The sequence below is a fragment of the Schistocerca nitens genome, chromosome 3, assembly GCF_023898315.1.
Source record: "Schistocerca nitens isolate TAMUIC-IGC-003100 chromosome 3, iqSchNite1.1, whole genome shotgun sequence".
NCBI lineage: Eukaryota > Metazoa > Arthropoda > Insecta > Orthoptera > Acrididae > Schistocerca > Schistocerca nitens.
The window spans coordinates 459,445,966-459,465,947 of record NC_064616.1 but is presented as its reverse complement, the minus strand read 5'-3'; positions in this window follow the sequence as shown (position 1 = coordinate 459,465,947).

Here is a 19,982-nt window from a genome sequence, read left to right as displayed (position 1 = left end):
ATTATTAAGATGCGAATGATAACGTGAACAAGTTAAACATAAAGAGCAACACTGATGTTAACGGTACTAGGCACAACGGATCAAGGATAACTTAAAAGTCATGAATCGCAAGTTATATACAGAATACGAATGAATATGATAAGAGATACTTTCCTCCGTTATAGAGCGCGAATCATATGAAGTTAGGATGGAAGCGCTTGTAGAAGGTTCGTATTGAGCGGTGTAAATATTTTGAATAAATTACTAGAATCATCTCTCTATTTTCGTCACCGTATTTTGTTCGTTTGCGAAAGTACTAAAAAAATTCCAACTTTCCGTATAGGTTAATTCTAAAGCATTTATTCGTTCTGTACAGAAGGCGAGGAAGAGGAAGAAACGGTAAAAGTACCAAGTAGCTATCATACACGTCTGTTGTATATGACACACATCCTTATCCACGTTTTTCTAACTGCAGATGTCCTATGTATAAATGAAACGTTTCAAAGAACACCATCAGCATGGCAGCGAAGCTAAAATATAGTCACTACTGTACCTTTCGTGTTGACTGGCACATTTTAATTACACATAGGACATCTGCACTCACACGTTCTAGGCTACGGACGTGCTTCATATATCAGACCAGTAAGGCATATTAACTATAGCAGATTTTTGAGGATGACCAAACAGACAACGAATGGTATGTGAAAACTGCCTAAAGATTAAATTGTGGCATAGTACGAAAACAAACTCCTAATTGACAGTTGAAGGCGACATGGAGTCATTTAAGAAATTCATGAGTTCAAATAAAATAATTGTTTACCATTTTATAATTCTTCTTGCGAATGAATGGTGTATTTTTGTGCCAGAAAGGAACCATTTTCATGTTTAATGAGTACGCAAAACCCAGTTATCTTGATTCTTTTATCCCGATAGTTCCGATTTAGTTTACGTCTCCGAAAAGTTTCATTTTCAGATCGATTTCCACGGCGAATTGTTTCAATAGCTACTATAACAGCTACTATACAGACATAATGACGAGGGCACGTCTCCCAAACATGTAGTTCCGGGCAAAAGAAGTGCAAAGTTAAGCGGTAGTGACACAGTAAACATCTTCATTCATTTAAATATAGCGACACAAACTTCACTGTCTTCGTAAAAACGACGAAGAAGATCAAATTAATTAAAAATGTTTGGATTTTGTGCATGATATGCAGTTTGGTAGATTGGTCCATGCATTTAGGAACGAAATGGTGCGCATTCTCAGGAACATTTGCGTCATATATTTAGCGTCTCATGGTTTACGGAAAGGACCCAGAAGGAATGTCGATTAAATGAAATCTGAACTACGACTACCTTCTACCGACGTGCACGAGCGATTTATCACAGCTTCCAGCTCCCGGTCAGCTGCCTAACTTAAGCTGACGCGTACCTTGATTAAGTAGCAGGGACGAGATCTCGTCAAACTTCCGTCTACTGTTAGCAGTCAAGGGCTGAACGCTTGTTTAAACTTGGTCCGACAGGCGAAGTTTTCTTTTAACCTGTTTCACCGTAGTTTCCCACAAGAAACAATCACTCAAACGGGACAGACCAATTTCTTTCAATGTTTATTAGTTCCTTAAGCTCCTACATCGATCTCTAATCAAAACAAATGTTATAATACCATCTAATTTGGTTACCCTCTCACAGCCGGCAGCAACCGCGATTTTTTCAAAATTGTTTCAAATTCATTTCATAAAATGTTAAGGATATCAGAGTATTCCGTAGCTACTTTCGAGGAAAGGAGCTGCAGCGTTCTTTCATGAAAAACATCTTTGGAACACTTGAGAATTGTAATTTTTACGACCAGAGATTCACAGAAGAGGCAAATGTAAAATAATACTTACATCTCTAAAATATGAAGGCAAGAAGTCAGCTCAAAAAGTAATATTGCATACTTCTATGGCGTTAGACAAGTGGCTATTTTATGTCTAGGCAATATTTAGATTGAATATGTGATATTTAACCAACATCATTTGTTTTTGTGACCATTGAATTGTTTTCATTCTCATGTTGCTGCTGTGCGAACATGTCAGAAGTGTTTCCAGAAAAAACCTCGTCTAGTTCCTGTTCTCAACAATTTAACTACATTTTCCATAGCCTTCTGTTCAAATGTGTGTGAAATCTTATGGGACTTAACTGCTAAGGTCATCAGTCGCTAAGCTTACACACTACTTAACCTAAATTATCCTAAGGACAAACGCACACACCCATGCCCGAGGGAGGACTCGAACCTCCGCCGGGACCAGCCGCACAGTCCATGACTGCAGCGCCTGAGACCGCTCGGCCAATCCCATAGCCTTCTGTCTAAAGCAGTTAGGTGTGGTACAGTATAAAAGCCGAGAATCAGTTAGCAAAATCAGCTGCTTATTCGGAAAAAAGACGCCGCAAAATGCTTCCCCGTAGAGTTTATCTAATCGTCCACACACGGGACTTGAAGGCTAACGTGGTCGAGGCCGTGGCTGGTGAGCGCTCAGTTACCATCGGACGGGGCGTGCTCGCGAACAGACTCCCCGACGGCAATGTTCTCTAGCGGCAGTTTTTAGTGTCTCGCGCTCACATAACAGAGATTTTCCTTTCTTGAACACTTGTGCATAAACTCCTTTATTGAATTTAAAGAACAATGGAAACAACTCCCAAGAAAATTGTGTAGGTCTCAGCGGATTCAGAGGCGCTTCACACGTGACAGAGAGATCTTTAACGTTATCCATTTCGTCCAAGAAAAAATATCACTGACGACATATTCCAACAAGCAAGCAAAGTTTCAAACATTTGCAATGTACTAAAATTATTATCTCTGTGGGATATTGGACATAGATGCTCAACTCGAGAAAGTGCGCAACAGAATATACTATACTTATACACACTGCAATTGGCCCCCAAGTTTATGTTCCTCAGTTTATTGCCCCTTTAACGCTCAGTTCACTGTGAAACAACGCTTCCGTTTCTAGATAATCAGTAGGGATCCACACAGATACTGGTTATGTAAAAAACTGGAGTAGTCCATATGCCACCCAATGCTTTCTCACCTTGAAGTTTTAACCACCGATATTTTTACAGTAAATCAGATATATCTTTAATTTTCCGACTCCTTGAACAGTATATTTCCGTAGTTAGTAAGTTATAATACGGAAACCATTAAGTAAAACTATTTAGATACGTAAGCTGTATTTTAATATGGCTGCCTGGGCCAGCCTGTGACGCGGAAAGCGAAATTACTTCGAATTGGTTCACAGATCGTAGCACGTTGTCCACATCCGGCATGACTTGTGATTTTCACTTACGTGAAAGTTTCTTAACGTGAAATTCCACGTTGTAACGTCACAAAACTCGGCTTGCTCATGCAAATTATTTTTTACTTCTGTAAAGAAAAAATTGTTTGACTTTCTCTGCACCAAACATGGTTTAGGATAATAACAATCTACAGCCATGCAGAATGAGCTGTGACTAATAAAAATGATTAAAAAGTTTTTTAACAGCCGCTACCACTCACAATTTGTTGACTTGCCGGCCTACATTTTCATTACAGTGATTTGTTTCAAGGCATAGGCATCACCATCAGTAATTTAATAGCATGTAAACGTTTTGCAGTATACATATGCAGTATATATCACGATGTCAGCGAAAAACTGCTAGAAGCTACATATCGCACCAGAGGATATTTCTGGGAAGCACTGTATTATTTTGGACTTTTTTTACGATCTATATGCAAATGACGTTAGAATATTTCTGAGAATGAATGACAGTTGCACGCTAATTAACCTTGAACACATATTGAAAAAAAAATTACGAGATGCTTCATTGATTCGGTAAACGCCTGAGCTCCGGTCACAAATGATGTAATGAATATATTGCAATAACTGAAAAACTATGAAGGGCTGGGGTTCAGACCAGAGTTTTCTGCTTATGGCGAGTAGTCTTCTTACTCATTCGACTATGCTTTTTAATTATGCCGCTGCAATAACTGTTTCTGGCGACGAATCTCCCCTCCCGAGTAGGCCTGACTCAAAATTTCATTGTCATAATTGATTTCTCCAAGTGTTTCCAAGCATCAGAGGCAGAGCTTATCCCATGGAATAGGCTACATGATATCATCACCACTGCTCGCAAAAAGCGCTAAATCTAAGTTCGAGTCCCAGCTAATTAAAACCTATGTGCAGTTTTTATTGATAATATTGTCTTGTCAGGTACCGAGGAACACTTGACACTTCTAAAGGTTCGTTCTGAAATTCACTTCCAGAGGTTGATCACGTTTATTTGCCGGGCGTTCTGATACAACGAACACTTGTCTCCAGTGGCACGTGACTCGTTCAGAATAATTCGATCGCCACCTATATGATCACACTGCACCCTAGTGCAAACACTTCTGGTGGGAGGCGTGTGTCCTGTTACGAAAGAAAACGTTTACATTGGCTCACGGTGCACGCTGCTAACAAAACAGTGAAATGTCCTCTTGCCTCTTCCCCGCAGGCCTGAACTGTGGCAGAGGTACGAGGCTATCGTATGTACAGGCCAGTAGTGTCGATCCCGACGCACGACCATTAGGTACCTATGTACAGACGTAAATGACCAGTGATGTGGATGTTGTCGCTACTGGAATGGCTCTTCATCGCGTCGTTGTGTCCGGCCACGCTCACATGCCTCACGTCGTCCATCGTCGAATATTCGCCGTCTCGCCGGGAGGGGTAGCCTCGCGGTCTTAGGCGCCTTGTCACGGTCTGCGCGGCTCACCCTTTCGGAGGTTCGAGTCCTCCCTCGGACACGGATGGGTGTTGGCCCTAGCGTAATTTTAGTTAGGTTAAGTAGTGTGTAAGCTTAGGGACTGATGACCTCAGCAGTTTGGTCCCATAAGACCTTACCACAAATTTCCAAATTTCGCTGTCTCTTTTGTTAATCTAACACACTGATGAACAACGCTTAAGAACTCGTAGAACGAAGATTTTATTAACAAACTCTATCCATACGTTTCTACCAATGACTTTCACCAGCCATCCCCTCAGCTGGATAGATATGGTCGTCCCAAGTGAACATGGTTTGGCCAGATATTGCTAGACACTTAATGTGACAGTCAATCGTGTAGTCCGAGAGTATTCGAACTTTATGTTAAGTCTCAGCTGAAAGGTATCATAGTCAAGTTTGTCTGCAAATCGTAACAATTTTTTATCAACATGTGTTGAAATTGCGTTATATTTCCGCATCAGCGATCACTGTCACTGTATACATCAGTCGATGTTCACTGTGTCAGCGGGCTACACATTTAACGATATCAGCAAAAGATGCCAAATAGTTATCTTTCTATTACGCGCCACGAGGAAAGGTAAATATTCTGGGAACAGAAAGAAATAGTTATTTCAAACAAAATCCTTCTTATACTTAAGAGAGTAGTCACGCACAATGTATTTATAACAACAAGCTGGGAGACCTTCACATTACACAACACGTATCAAACTCACTTCAATTGCTCGCATAAAGGAAAACAACGATACATTAAAACAAGCAATGCAACATGCTCTTCTGATAGGACGAGCGTGCATTAAGGCTGACGAACTCGAAAATTTATTGCTGATTCCTTGAAAGTGAATGAGAAATGTTGTAAATTTGTCGTGAACTGATGAAAATTTCTATGAAATTCTGAAAATGTATTATGAATTTTTGTAAATTTGTAACCTCACAAATCAATATAAATAAATTAAAGCGTTTGTGGGTGAAGCTTACCATACCTCTAAAACCATGCAGCGTCAATGACTGGTTTTTGTGTATTGCGTTACATTGGTTGTGCTCTATAGAGGTTGTGCAGTGATAGCTGCTCCTTTGTGGAGAAAAAGTGTTTGAGGTGGCCATCACATAAAGGTAAAAACTTCGAGATTTTCCATCATATTCTAAAGCTTTTACAATTATGCTCTAATGTTAACGAAGGTTTTAGAATGTCACAGAATATCCTACAATGTTCCAGAATACAACCTGGAAACGACGCTACCGCACTGATTCGCACTCCGACGAGATCATATTAACCGGTGAGATGCAAAACGTACAAGGGTGTATTGTACCTTAGTACACATTCAGATTTTAGCCTGTAGCTAGCTTTGTAATAGAAGTTCAGTACATTTGCTTATTCTGTTTTTAAATGATGGCATTAACATTTTATTCGCTGCAGTATTTTTCTGAAATTAAAAAAAAATTACTCCGATGAATTAAGTTTTTCCAAACGTAAAACATGTTCCAAGGTATAAAATGGTCACATACCCAGGAACAAACATTCAACTGAAATTTAAAAGCGTTGCGACTGACAGAATCTTGTCAGTGCCGTATTTAATCGTCAGTCTGTTACAATGTTACTCCACTACCCACAAAAAATGAGTAACTGAAATCAAATTAAACAGTAGTGTTATGATTAACCAGTTACAAGTTAAATATATTTCGAAATTAAAGCTCTAGGAAAGTAACAAAAATTTCCAATTTCAAGACATATAAAATTAGACATTAAAGAAAATCAGTTAATTTGCGAATATCCCATGTTCCATGCTAAAAGACCGTCTTCTGTTTCAAGGTACAGGGTGGTGAGCGACCGATGAAATAGGGCTTTACCGTCTGCACGATATATAATTAGTTTTAAAATATATGTAGAATTTTACTTCTTACAATATTCCCTAACCGACGAATTAACAATGTATTCCAAATAGCCTTCATATATTATAAAGCACTTATAGAACTCTAAATATTTACAAATGATGCGCGAAACATAACCTTATGTCTAGCAACAACAAAAACTGTATAAAATGAAGGAAACTACTTATGGTGCTGTCCAGTGCGTATTCTTTCATATTATTCTAAAGTGACAGTAGATTGAAGTGCTCCCCAAAAAACATTATGTGTCCTTAAATACTTTCGCTTAATAAAGACAGACGGACGACTCATTCAGAAAGTGTATACCTTTACTGAAAGAAACTACGATAGCAAAGAGTGGTTATGTCAGCGAAAAATTTCAGCAACAAAGAAATGACGTAGTTTAACAAAAAAATAAGCGAATACAGAATATGATACCAGCGGAAGAAAACATATTTAAATCCACAGATACAATGATGAACCAAGTCGAAAGCGTAAAATTTCCATCAGAATTCCTAAATTCGCTCAGTGTTCCCGGTATGTTTTCGAAGAAAAGCTTTTAAACAACATCATAATAGCGGAAATATTAACAGAAAAAACAAAACAAAAAACAAAAAACAAGCAAATCAGTATACACACCAGGAATTCCAATAATTTGAACTAACATATCATTTAGCTTTAAAAGGCTCGTATTTCTGATAGAATTAGCGTGCAGTATCATCATTAGCACACCACAAGGGAAACATGTCCAATATTGCAGAGTAACTTTAAAAGAATCGTGTTATTTAATAACCTCTTCTGCTCTTCCGCACCGATGACCAGAATACACTCCTCTGCCACTGGCAGTTATGATGACACATCCGAAAACTCCTTACAGTGAAGAAACGCTGGGACTGGTGCAAGGTCCGAGCAGGCACACGTGGGGAGGGGTTTATTAGTTATTGGGAGCTCCAACGATAGGCGGGTGATGGAGCCCCTTAGGGAAATAGCGGAAAGGTCGGGGAAGAAGGCCAGTGTTCACTCTGTCTGCTTGCCGGGGGGTCTCATCCGAGATGTGGAGGAGGCCCTGCCGGCGGCGATAGAGAGCACTGGGTGCTCATGTCGACACCAATGACTCCTGCCGTCTGGGTTCAGAGGTCATCCTCAGTTCGTACAGGCGGTTGGCGGAATAGGTGAAGGCGGAAAGCCTCGCTCGCGGGGAGGAATCCGAGCTAACTATTTGTAGTATCGTTCCCAGAACCGATCGCGGTCCTCTGGTTTGGAGCCGAGTAGAAGGCTTAAACCAGAGGCTCAGACGATTCTGCGGAGATCTGAGGTGCAAATTTCTCGACCTCCGCTATCGGGTGGATAAATGTAGGGTCCCCCTGAATAGGTCAGGCGTGCACTACACGCCGGAAGCGACTACAACGGTAGCGGAGTACGTGTGGAGTGCACATGTGGGTTTTTTAGGTTAGAGAATTCCCTCCCTAGGCTCGACAAGACGCCTCCTGAGACGCGGCAAGGTAGGAGTAGGCAAAATGCAACAGGGAATAACAATAAAAATTTGCTAATAATAAGCTGCAGGAGCGTCTATAGAAAGGTCCCAGAACTGCTCTCATTAATAAACGGTCACAATGCCCATATAGTACTAGGGACAGAAAGTTGGCTGAAACCAGACGTAAACAGTAATGAAATCCTAAACTCATATTGGAATGTATACCGCAGAAACAGGCTGGACAGTGAAGGGGGGAGGGGGGCGTGTTTATAGCGATAAGAAGTGCAATAGTATCGAAGGAAATTGACGGAGATCCGAAATGTTAAATAATTTGGGTGAAGGTCACGGTTAAAGCAGGCTCAGACATGGTAATTGGATGTCTCTATAGGCCCCCTGGCCCAGCAGCTGTTGTGGCTGAGCACCTGAAGGAAAATTTGGAAAATATTTCGAGTAGATTTCCCCACCATGTTATAGTTCTGGGTGGAGATTTTAATTTGCCGGATATAGAATGGGAGAGTCAAACGTTCATAACGGGTTGCAGGGACAAAGAATCCAGCGAAATTTTTTGAAGTGCTTTATCTGAAAACTATCTTGAGCAGTTAAACAGAGAACCGACTCGTGGCGATAACATATTAGACCTCCTGGTGACAAACAGACCCGAACTATTTGAAACACTTAACGCAGAACAGGGAATCAGCGATCATAAAGCGGTTACTGCATCGATGATTTCATCCGTAAATAGAGATATTAAGAAAGGTAGGAAAATTTTTCTGTTTAGCAAAAGTGACAAAAGGAGATTACAGAGTACCTGATGGCTCAACACAAAAATTTTGTCTCAAGTACAGGTAGTGTAGTTCAAAACCATCGTACAATATGCTTTAGATGAGTATGTGCCAAGCAAGATCGTAAGAGATGGAAAAGAGCCACCGTGGTACAACAACCGAGTTAGAAAACTGCTGCGGAAGCAAAGGGAACTTCACAGCAAACATAAACATAGCCAAAGCCATGCAGACAAACAAAAATTACGCGAAGCGAAATGTAGTGTGAGGAGGGCTATGCGAGAGGCGTTCAATGAATTCGAAAGTAAAGTTCTATGTACTGACTTGGCAGAAAATCCTAAGAAATTTTGGTCTTATGTCAAAGCGGTAGGTGGATCAAAACAAAATGTCCAGACACTCTGTGACCAAAATGGTACTGAGACATAGGATGACAGACTAAAGGCCGAAATACTAAATATCTTTTTCCAAAGCTGTTTCACAGAGGAAGACTGCACTGTAGTTCCTTCTCTAGGTTGTCGCACAGATGACAAAATGGTAGATATCGAAATAGACGACAGACGGATAGAGAAACAACTAAAATCGCTCAAAAGAGGAAAGGCCGCTGGACCTGATGGGATACCAGTTCGATTTTACACAGAGTACGCGAAGGAACTTGCCCCCCCTTCTTGCAGCGGTGTACCGTAGGTCTCTAGAAGAGTGTAGCGTTCCAAAGGATTGGAAAAGAGCACAGGTCATCCCAGTTTTCAAGAAGGGACGTCGAACAGATGTGCAGAACTATAGACCTATACCTCTAACGTCGATCAGTTGTAGAATTTTGTAACACGTATTATGTTCGAGTATAATGACTTTTCTGGAGACTAGAAATCTACTCTGTAGGAATCAGCATGGGTTTCGAAAAAGACGGTCGTGTGAAACCCAGCTCGCGCTATTCGTCCACGAGACTCAGAAGGCCATGGACACGGGTTCCCAAGTAGATGCCGTGTTTCTTGACTTCCGCAAGGCGTTCGATACAGTTCCCCACAGTCGTTTAATGCAAAAAGTAAGAGCATATGGACTATCAGACCAATTATGTGATTGGATTGAAGAGTTCCTAGATAACAGAACGCAGCATGTCATTCTCAATGGAGAGAAGTCTTCCGGAGTAAGAGTGATTTCAGGTGTGCCACAGGGGAGTGTCGTAGGACCGTCGCTATTCACAATATACATAAATGACCTTGCGGATGATGCTGTGGTATATCGAGAGGTTGTAACAATGGAAAATTGTACTGAAATGCAGGATTATCTGCAGCGAATTGACGCATGGTGCAGGGAATGGCAATTGAATCTTAATGTAGACAAGTGTAATGTGCTGCGAATACATAGAAAGATAAATCCCTTATTATTTAGCTACAAAATAGCATGTCAGCAACTGGAGGCAGTTAATTCCATAAATTATCTGGGAGTACGCATTAGGAGTGATTTAAAATGGAATGATCATATAAAGTTAATCTTTGGTAAAGCAGATGCCAGACTGAGATTCATTGGAAGAATCCTAAGGAAATGCAATCCGAAATCAAAGGAAGTAGCTTACAGTACGCTTTTTCGCCCACAGTTTGAATACTACTCAGCAGTGTGGGATCAGTACCAGATAGGGTTAATAGAAGAGATAGAGAAGATCCAACGGAGAGCAGCGCGCTTCGTTATAGGACCGTTTAGTAATCGCGAAAGCGTTACGGAGATGATAGATAAACTCCAGTGGAAGACTCTGCAGGAGAGATGCTCAGTAGCTCGGTACGGGCTTTTGTTAAACTTTCGAGAACATACCTTCACCGAAGAGTCAAGCAGTATATTGCTCCCTCCTACGTATATCTCGCGAAGAGACCATGAGGATAAAATCAGAGAGATTAGAGCCCACACAGAAGCATACCGACAATCCTTCTTTCCACGAACAATACGAGACTGGAATAGAAGGGAGAACCGATAGAGGTACTCAAGGTACCTTCCGCCACACACCGTCAGGTGGCTTGCGGAGTATGGATGTAGATGTAGATGTAGAAGACATGTACATGCCTCAACTCTGCCCTCCCTGTCAACTCCTTCAAGTACTGGTATGCCTTCCACCGCCTTACTGGCAGCCATCTTGGCCGGCCGGCGTGGCCGTGCGGTTCTAGGCGCTTCAGTCTGGAAACGCGTGACCGCTACGGTCGCAGGTTCGAATCCTGCCTCGGGCATGGATGTGTGTGATGTCCTTAGGTTAGTTAGGTTTAAGTAGTTCTAAGTTCTAGTGGACTGATGACCACAGATGTTAAGTCCCATAGTGCTCAGAGCCATTTGGCAGCCATCCAGCCCTCCCTGCAACTACTTCATGTACTGGACTGTTTTCCACCACCACCTTAGTGGTAACCATCCAGCCCCACATTACCCTCTTCTCCACGACAACTGCCCCTTCTCTGACAACCTCAGTAAAGCTAGCTTTTTTGCTTCCCACCTTTCGGAGGTCTTCCCCATTCTCAACTATCCCAATTTTGATTACTCCCTCTTCTCCACAGTCCTTAAATGCACTGATACCTCTGTCGTGGCACTCACCCCCAGTTTCTGGTACTTGGATCACACTCCCATTACCGCACATGAAATCACACTTGTCCTCCATTCCAAAAGCAACACTGGCCCTAGTCGCAATGGTGTCACCTATCGCCACCTCAAGAATCCCCCCCTCCTCCTTCCCGAGTACCGTTGGTACCCTGTACAACATCCTCCTCTCCGCTAGCTTTTACCCTGACCTGTGGAAGACCTCCCGTGTCCTGCTGTTCCCTAAGCCTACCAAACCCCCTCTGACACCTCTTCCTATCGTCCCATCTGCCTCACCTCCGTGTTCAGTAAGGTCCATCCTCTCCCGCCGTATTCATCCCCATCTTAACCAGCACCACCTCCAACCCCTTACCCAGTGTGGCTTCTGGTCCTCCTTTTCAGCTGATGACCAGCTTCTTAACCTTACCAGTCTTCTTTCCCTCCAACTTAACTCCCCTTGGACTGCTATCTTTGTTTCCCTCAACCTCCAAAACGCCTAAGACCGTGTCTGCATTCCAGGGCACCTCTCTGTACTCCAGACCTACGCTCTTCCCATCAACTTCATCCGTCTCATTTCTTCCTTCCTCTCCCATCGTCCCTCCTATGCCACTATCCACAATACCAACTTCCGTACTTTCTATCCCATCGCCAGTGTGCCCCAAGGCTCCATCCTTTCTCCTCTCCTCTATCTCCTGTATACTGCATATATGCCCAAACCTCCCCTGCCTGTTCACCTCCTCCAATTTTCTGATGGCACCGCCTTCCTGGCCCTCTGTCCTACCCTTCAATGGTCCCAATGCACTCTTCAAACCCACCTTGACCAGGTCACCACCTAGTGCAACGAGTGGCTCCTTCACATCAATCCTTCCAATGCCCAGGTAATCATCGTAGGTTGTACCACCCGCTCCTTCCAGCTCCACAATTTTTACCTCACCTCACTCCTACCCTTAAATACATTGACCTCACCCTCGACAGGTACCTCACCTAGACTCCTCATCTCCTTATGACCCAACACAAAGCTCACAATAGACTTTGCTTCCTTAAAACTGCTGTCCGGCCAGACATGGGTACTGCAGCCTTCCACTATCCTTTGCAACTACAAATCCTTTATCTCCCCATCCTTTGTTATGCCAGTGTGCGTGGATTTCCGCCAGTCCCTGACTCTATAAAGCCCTCGAAATCCTTGAATGCCATGCACTCTGCCTTGCCTTCCATATCCGCCTTTCCCATGCAGATCCTCTACGACCTCATCCCCTTTCCACATCTTCTCTTTTTCCTCGAACACATCCGCACCCTGTACATTGTGTGGAGACTTGATCCTCCCCATCCCTTGGTGTCTTCTATCCTCTCTACCCCAAGCCTATTGCCCTGCCTTTACCTTTGTGTACCGCCCTCTCTCCATCTCCACACCCTTCACCTCCTTTCCCAATGCAACTTATAGCGCCTACCCCTCACAGATTATGAGATTTGCCCTGATCTCTACCCCTCCTACCAACTCTAACCCTACATTCCCCCCTCCTAATCCTCAGGGCTCCCTCTCCCCTCCTTTCCCTTCCCCTGAGCGGTTTTCTTCCCTCCTTCACCCCCTCCCTCTCCTGTGCATCCCATCTGTGTGTCTGCGCTCCCTCCTGACTTGCCTTCCCTCTCCATCTCCTACCCTGCCCTCTCCTGCCCCTTGGTGCAACCCCCAACCCCTTCTATTGTGAAATCACAATAAAGAATAAAACTACTGATTGTATTCCTCTTTTTATTTTACATCATACAATTATCACTGAAGAATATGTGTAAGCCTACAGTAGTGACATCTGGCGAGCTTGAGACACAAACATTTTGTGGCTACCGTACAGCAGTTTGTTTTGTTTGGTTGTTTTGGGGGAGTGGACCGAACAGTGAGGAAATCAGTCACATTAGATTGGGGAAGGATGGGAAGGAAATTGGCTGTGCCCCTTTCAAAGGAAACATCCCGGAATTTGCCTGAATTGATTTAGGGAAAACACAGAAAACTTAAATCAGGATGGCCGGACGCGAGTTTGAACCGTCGTCCTTCCAGATGCGAGTCCAAAGTGCCAACGACTGCACCACCTCGCTCAGTAGGTTGTTTTGAACAGTAGCGCTGTTGAAAAGATGACTCTAGTATGTACCATAATTTACATATGTGTGACTATGCTGGGGCTGATTTTGCGTTTAGCATTTGACGATGCCACTATGGTTCTGGTATATTACGACATGCTTTTTATGGAATTGGTATGCCTCGTCACATTTAAAGCGCATAATTTTCACATTTATGATAGTAATACTTTTCATCATGGCCTTTTTTATTGTTTTAAGCTTTAGGCAATCCACTAGTTGCGTTTTTCCCATAGTTTGCTGCAGATATGAAGACGGTCTTTGTTGGCCGAAACTGGTATTCTGAGGACCTACAAGTTTGTGACCATAGACGTGAAATAAAAGAAATGTATTTTACGTTTTCGGGTCTCGGTTCCATTCACGACCACGTTGCAGTATGTGAAAGAATATTTTTGTCGCTTGTAATGAACTCTCCTCCTTCTATGGTGTCTAACGTGTCTTTTCCATATATAATCCATGCCTCGTTAAATATTTCGTAGTTTCCTACTTTGGGTTTCACCCATTTCTCGCCAAGCGGTTCTAGGCGCTTCAGTCAGGAACCGCGCGACCGCTACGGTCGCAGGTGCGAATCCTGCCTCGGGCATGGATGTGTGTGATGTCCTTAGGTTGGTTAGGTTTAAGTAGTTCTAAGTTCGAGGGGACTGATGACCTGAGATGTTAAGTCCCATAGTGCTCAGAGCCATTTGAACTATTTGAACCCATTTCTCGGTTCTAAGTATAAAGTGAGCACTACAGCACTACTGGGCCGGCCGCTGTGGCCGAGTGGTTCTAGGCGCTTCAGTCCGGAACCACGCAGCTCCTACGGTCGCAGGTTCCAATCCTGCCTCGGGCATGGATATGTGTGATGTCCTTAGGTTAGTTAGCTTTAATTAGTTCTACGTCTAGGTCACTGATGACCTCAGATGTTAAGTCCCATAGTGCTTAGAGCCATCTGAACCATTTAGCATTCCTGGAGGGCTGTATATTAACCCCGCGGCGATCGCATTGGTCTGACAGACCCGACAATTCCAGACATACTGTACAGGAAATAGCCGGTGCGGATGTAGTGACCTGACGTCCGGTGGTCCTCTGCCTCCACTCGTCCTGTGTAAGGGGGATACCTCAGCACGACTGCAGTTCTCAAACTGCAGTGTAAGTGTACTTATCTCCGTTGAGTTTTCATCTGCGGGTTCCCCTGACCTTTCTTGTCACAGTAAGTTTTATTTATTTTTCCTTCTGAGTATAATATTTGTATCATATCAATTATTGAGATTATGTAATGCATTTATTGCATAGTGGGATTCCTAAATAGGTCCTTGAGGCTCAGGGGTCTGTCAGACCCACGCGACTAGCCATGTTACTTTTCTCGCAATATTTTTGTTTGTGAATGGAGACGTCAACATAGCCAACCGGAGTACCCGAGCGGTTCTAGGCGCTACAGTCTGGAACCGCGCGACCGCTACGGTCGCAGGTTCGAATCCTGCCTCGGGCATGGATGTGTGTGATGTCCTTATGTTAGTTAGGTTTAAGTAGTTCTAAGTTCTAGGGGACTGATGACCACAGCAGTTAAGTCCCATAGTGCTCAGAGCCATTTGAACCATCTGAACCACGTCAACATATTTTTCTTTTTCCTTTTTAGGTATGGAGGGAGAACGATTTATATTACCGCCGGTATACGACGAATTCACACGATGTTCCTCGATGAGCTTCCTGAGCTGGGTTTACGCAACAACCCTAACTTCAAGGGTGAGAATGAATTTGAAGATGAGGATTCGGAAGGTGTGGCGAGCGACGACTATTTAGAATCGAGGGAGGAAACATCTGAAACGGAACAAGATAATTCCTCGGACGAGGATGACAATTGGCGACAATCTTCTTGGTCGTGATGGTGAAAGTATATGGACCAAGAAAATTCCGCCTGGAAATAAGAGAACAGTGGAAAGGAACCTTATTACACATTTACCTGGCGTGAAAAGACAAGCACAACACGCTACGACCCCTTTAGTCTGTTGGGAACTTTTATTTGAGGCCGGCATAATAAAGACTATAGGTCAGTACAAAAACTTCCAAATTAGCACAAAAAAAGATAATTTTTCTCGAGAAAGGGATGCGAAGGATACAGGCGCTGTAGAATTGAGGGCATTTGTGGGTGTAATATATATGCTCGCTTTGAAATAACTGAATCGCACAAACCTCGAGGAAATACGGGCTAACGATACAACCGCTGAGGAATTTGCCAGAGTAGTGATGAGCATGCAGAGGTGGAGATTTTTATTACAAAATTTACGATTCGATGATAAATGATCTCGTAAAGAGAGAGAAAAAGATGGTAAACTAACTCCAATTACAGAACTTTTTTAACAAATAGCTGGTAATTTCCAAAAATCCTTTACTATTGGGGAATATGCTACAATTGACGAAAAGCTTGAGGCTTTCAGAGGAAGACGCACTTTAAAGCAATATATACCTTCGAAACCCGCCAGGTACGGTGTAAAGATGTTTGTTCTTACCGATGCACGGACCTTTTATACCTTCAGTTTTGAAATTTATCCTGGAAAACTGGCATGTCTCCATTCGATGTGGTGATGCGTCTGACGAAGCCTATACACAATACTGGCAGAAATACTTCTATGGACAAGTGGTTCATTAGCTTCTCACTGGCCGAAGAATTGTTGAATAAAAGGTTGGCAATGGTTGGGACAGTAAGAAAAAATAAAAAAAACTATTACCATCGGGAATAGCAAATAAAAATATTTGTATTGCACCCAATTGTTGTTTGATTACACAAAAACTCTTATTGCGTATCAGACCAAAAAAAATAGTTATCTTCTTATCTAGTATGCATCATGACGCTGTGATTAAAAGTGAAACAATCGCCAATAGGCCGGAAATAAATTCTTTTTACAATGCCACCAAATCTGGGGTTGACACAGTGGATAGAATATGCAGTTCTGTGAATGTAGCTTGAAATACTCGACGTTGGCCAATGACCGTTTTCTATTCATTGCTGAATGTTAGTGGAATTAATGCAACGGTAGTGTACAGTTCGCAGAAAGATACTCTTCCGCAAAAAAAAAGGCGTACCTTTTTGAAGGAACTTGTTTTTGGTCTTGTTGCTGAGCAGGTGAAACGGAGGAAATACAGCAAAATCTTCCCAGGCACAGAGGCCATCGATTGACAACTTATTTGCAATATTGTATCCACAACCATCGAGTGGAACCAGTTCTAAGACATCGAACCAAGGAAGGAAAAGATCTGACGATTGTTCGAGTAACATTGATAGGAAAACGAACTACCAATGTATGAAACGCCAACAGTACATTTGCATAAAGGACCATTCCATCTTCGTTTGTAAATATTGTTATAATTACTATTTAGAAGTAAATATTGTTCAAACGTAAAGCATACTATTAAAATTTGTTTCTCATTTATAAACATTGTTTATTAGTATATATTTCCTATAACAAAAATGGTTCAAATGGCTCTGAGCACTATGGGACTTAACTGCTGAGGTCATCAGTCCGCTATAACTTAGAACTACTTAAACCTAAATAACCTAAGGACAGCACACACATCCATGCCCGAGGCAGGATTCGAACCTGCGACCGCAGCGGTCGCGCGGTCCCAGACTGTAGCGCCGAGGACAGCTAGGCCACCCGGGCCGGCTTCCTATAACATTTCTTTATAAATATCATTTGGAAATACATGTATTATACATACCATTATATCGAGTTTCGTTTTATTGTATTCTATAACGATGGTAAACATATGACATGACCTAGTAGAACTAAATATACAACATTAAACAGACTCTCGGGTCTGTGAGGTCCGGTGCGACCGCTCCCGTTACCACGAGGAGCGCGACCTCCACCGGGTTAAGGAAGTTTGTTACCGATGGATCGGCAATTTACTGTTATTGTTTTGACATTCGAAGTGTCTGTACTTTTTAAGGGATCAGGTTTCGCGCTCTGCGTATCGTGTGACATGCGTTCATCAGAAAACCACAAACTATCGCCTAGCCTGAAAAAAACCATGTGCACCCCACAAGTACTCTGCTACCTGAGTAGCTGCTTTCTGTGTGTAGTGTACCCCTTAACTATCAAGAGGAATCCTAAAATCTCCATCTCATAACGCCGGTCCAGAAATCTGCATTCAAGACCGTTATAGAACCGACAAAGCCTCTCTTTGGGACCTTCTACTCGGCTCCATACCAAAAGAACCCGACCAACTCTGGGTATAATGCTGCAAATTGAAAGCTGTACTTTCATCCCACGAGTGAGGCAAGCAATCTCCACCACTTCCACCAGCCGCTAGTATGAACCAGGGATGGCCTCAGAACGCAAGTGACAGGTGTCATTGGTGTGAACATGAGCCAGAATTCGAAGACGACTGCACTCTGCACCCGCCCCTCGGCAGATACATCGATCGCTCGTTTGACTTCTTTCCAGATCTGGATGTTATTTCCCTGAGGGGCTCCATAACCCGTGTTGAAGCTCCCAGTAATTAGTGTAGGGGCTGATGACCTTAGCAGTTAAGTCCCACAAGATTTCACACACATTAATAATTAATTAATTAACTAGTGAACTTCTGTGTGCCTGCTCGCGTTCTGATGAAGGAGCGGTCACTTATTCACTCGTAAGGCGAATGAGCGGGTCAAACGGCCAGTCCCCACAATTACCCTCCTGACACTAGTCATAGTGGCACTTTTAATTTTTAAAGACAATCTCCCTGGGATAGTCGTTGGCTTCTTTAAAATGTTTCGATTACAATGAAAATAATAAAACGTTTAGTTTAGCAGCTATAGAGACCGTATTGTGACGTCTAGCACGGGTCGGTTGCAACGTATGTTTTCACGCTGAATCAGTCACCTGTAGTGCAGTACAACTACACCCGCTGTAGCTGATATAATCAACGACATATGGCGTGGCTATTTACACGTCATTCCTATAGCTTTTAAGTAAAACTTTACTAAAATGCTGTTGCCGACTTACTGCAGCGCAATGTAATTTAAACTAACGGGGAAAAAAAGCTCGATTGCTTAAGAATATGTCACAACGTTATCGCTTAATATATCAAATCATTTTTGGTGTGCTGACCTAGAAAAGAATATTTCAGTATTTATCTTACACTCTCTTGGAAGTGATAGAATCCTGCGAACATGACAGCAGCTTTTCTCAGGGTTCTTTACCGCACTCGGTAAAAACGGAACACTTATAGGATCACTTTGTTGTCCTTCTGTGTGTCCGTTTATTAAGACACCTTTTACTCAGGAACGCGTAGAAGTAAAAAACCGAAATTTGTCTCAGCATCTACGGTCTACGGCCCCTTGGCGATCTAAAAGCCTTGAAGTCAATGCAGTCAAAAGAAGCGGCTGTTTATGTTACATATTTCGATAGTCGGAAATTCACTCTTGAAAAACTATAGACGAACTGTCTATATACGGAACCCGCAAAGCGTGAGTCTTATTTGCACTTGTCTGGGTTTTTACACTTTCTCAGTATCCCGTTTTAGTCGTATCCTGCATAAATCCTACACAACTGACCAATATTCTAGTGCAGGCCGTAAACAATGTCAACCTACAGAAGCGCCAGAATGTGTGGCACCCCTATGAAATATGTCAGTGCCAAAAAAGAAACGTAAGGGGTCCAGATGGCAGCTCTGACCTTTGAATAACAGTATTAAACCTGTGTCTTCCATACTCGGAAGATTCTAACGTATGTATGATGACTGCAGACAAAATATTCACGACAACATAGTGCAGCAGTTATTATTAACGAGAGCTTACAAAATAAAGATACTAGAAGAGTACACAGACAGGCGCTGTTTGTAGTCCTGGCAGTAATGCCAAGCTTCATCATCTACACACGGCACAATATATTCTGGGTTATAGCGGCAGTAGTGACGTGGGAGTATGTTCTCACAATTTATGAAAATCGTCTTCTCTTGTTTCTGTGAAAACATATTTTACCTTAGCAATTTACCGCTGGGGCTGATTTATGGGCTCTTTACATTGTGTCCACAGAGCACTGTTCTCCGATAGTTGTTTCATTCTAAAGGTTTCTGCTATAGTTTCCGTTTAACGTTCACTTTCATGCGGTTCATCACAACCTGGAAAGTACTACTGAAGAACACTACCTGGAAAGTATAGCTACTTCAACTTCATTTCTTCGCTAATACTTCCGACTCGTATTTCTCCAATTATTTGTATCTCAAAATATGTATATTGGTATAATTATTTCACAAGCACATTCTGATAGATTCTACTATTACGGTATCTTATTTTCTTATTTCAGATTACGTGATCATAGTTGCGAAAAGAATAAAACTTCACTGGAGGCATTACGTCATGTGTACTTTCCCCTTGCGTATTCTTTCCCGTACCATCGCAGTAGTTTAGAGTTCATACAACGTCACCTAGAAAGTATTCTTATGATCTGTAACTGAAAATATTGAGAAAT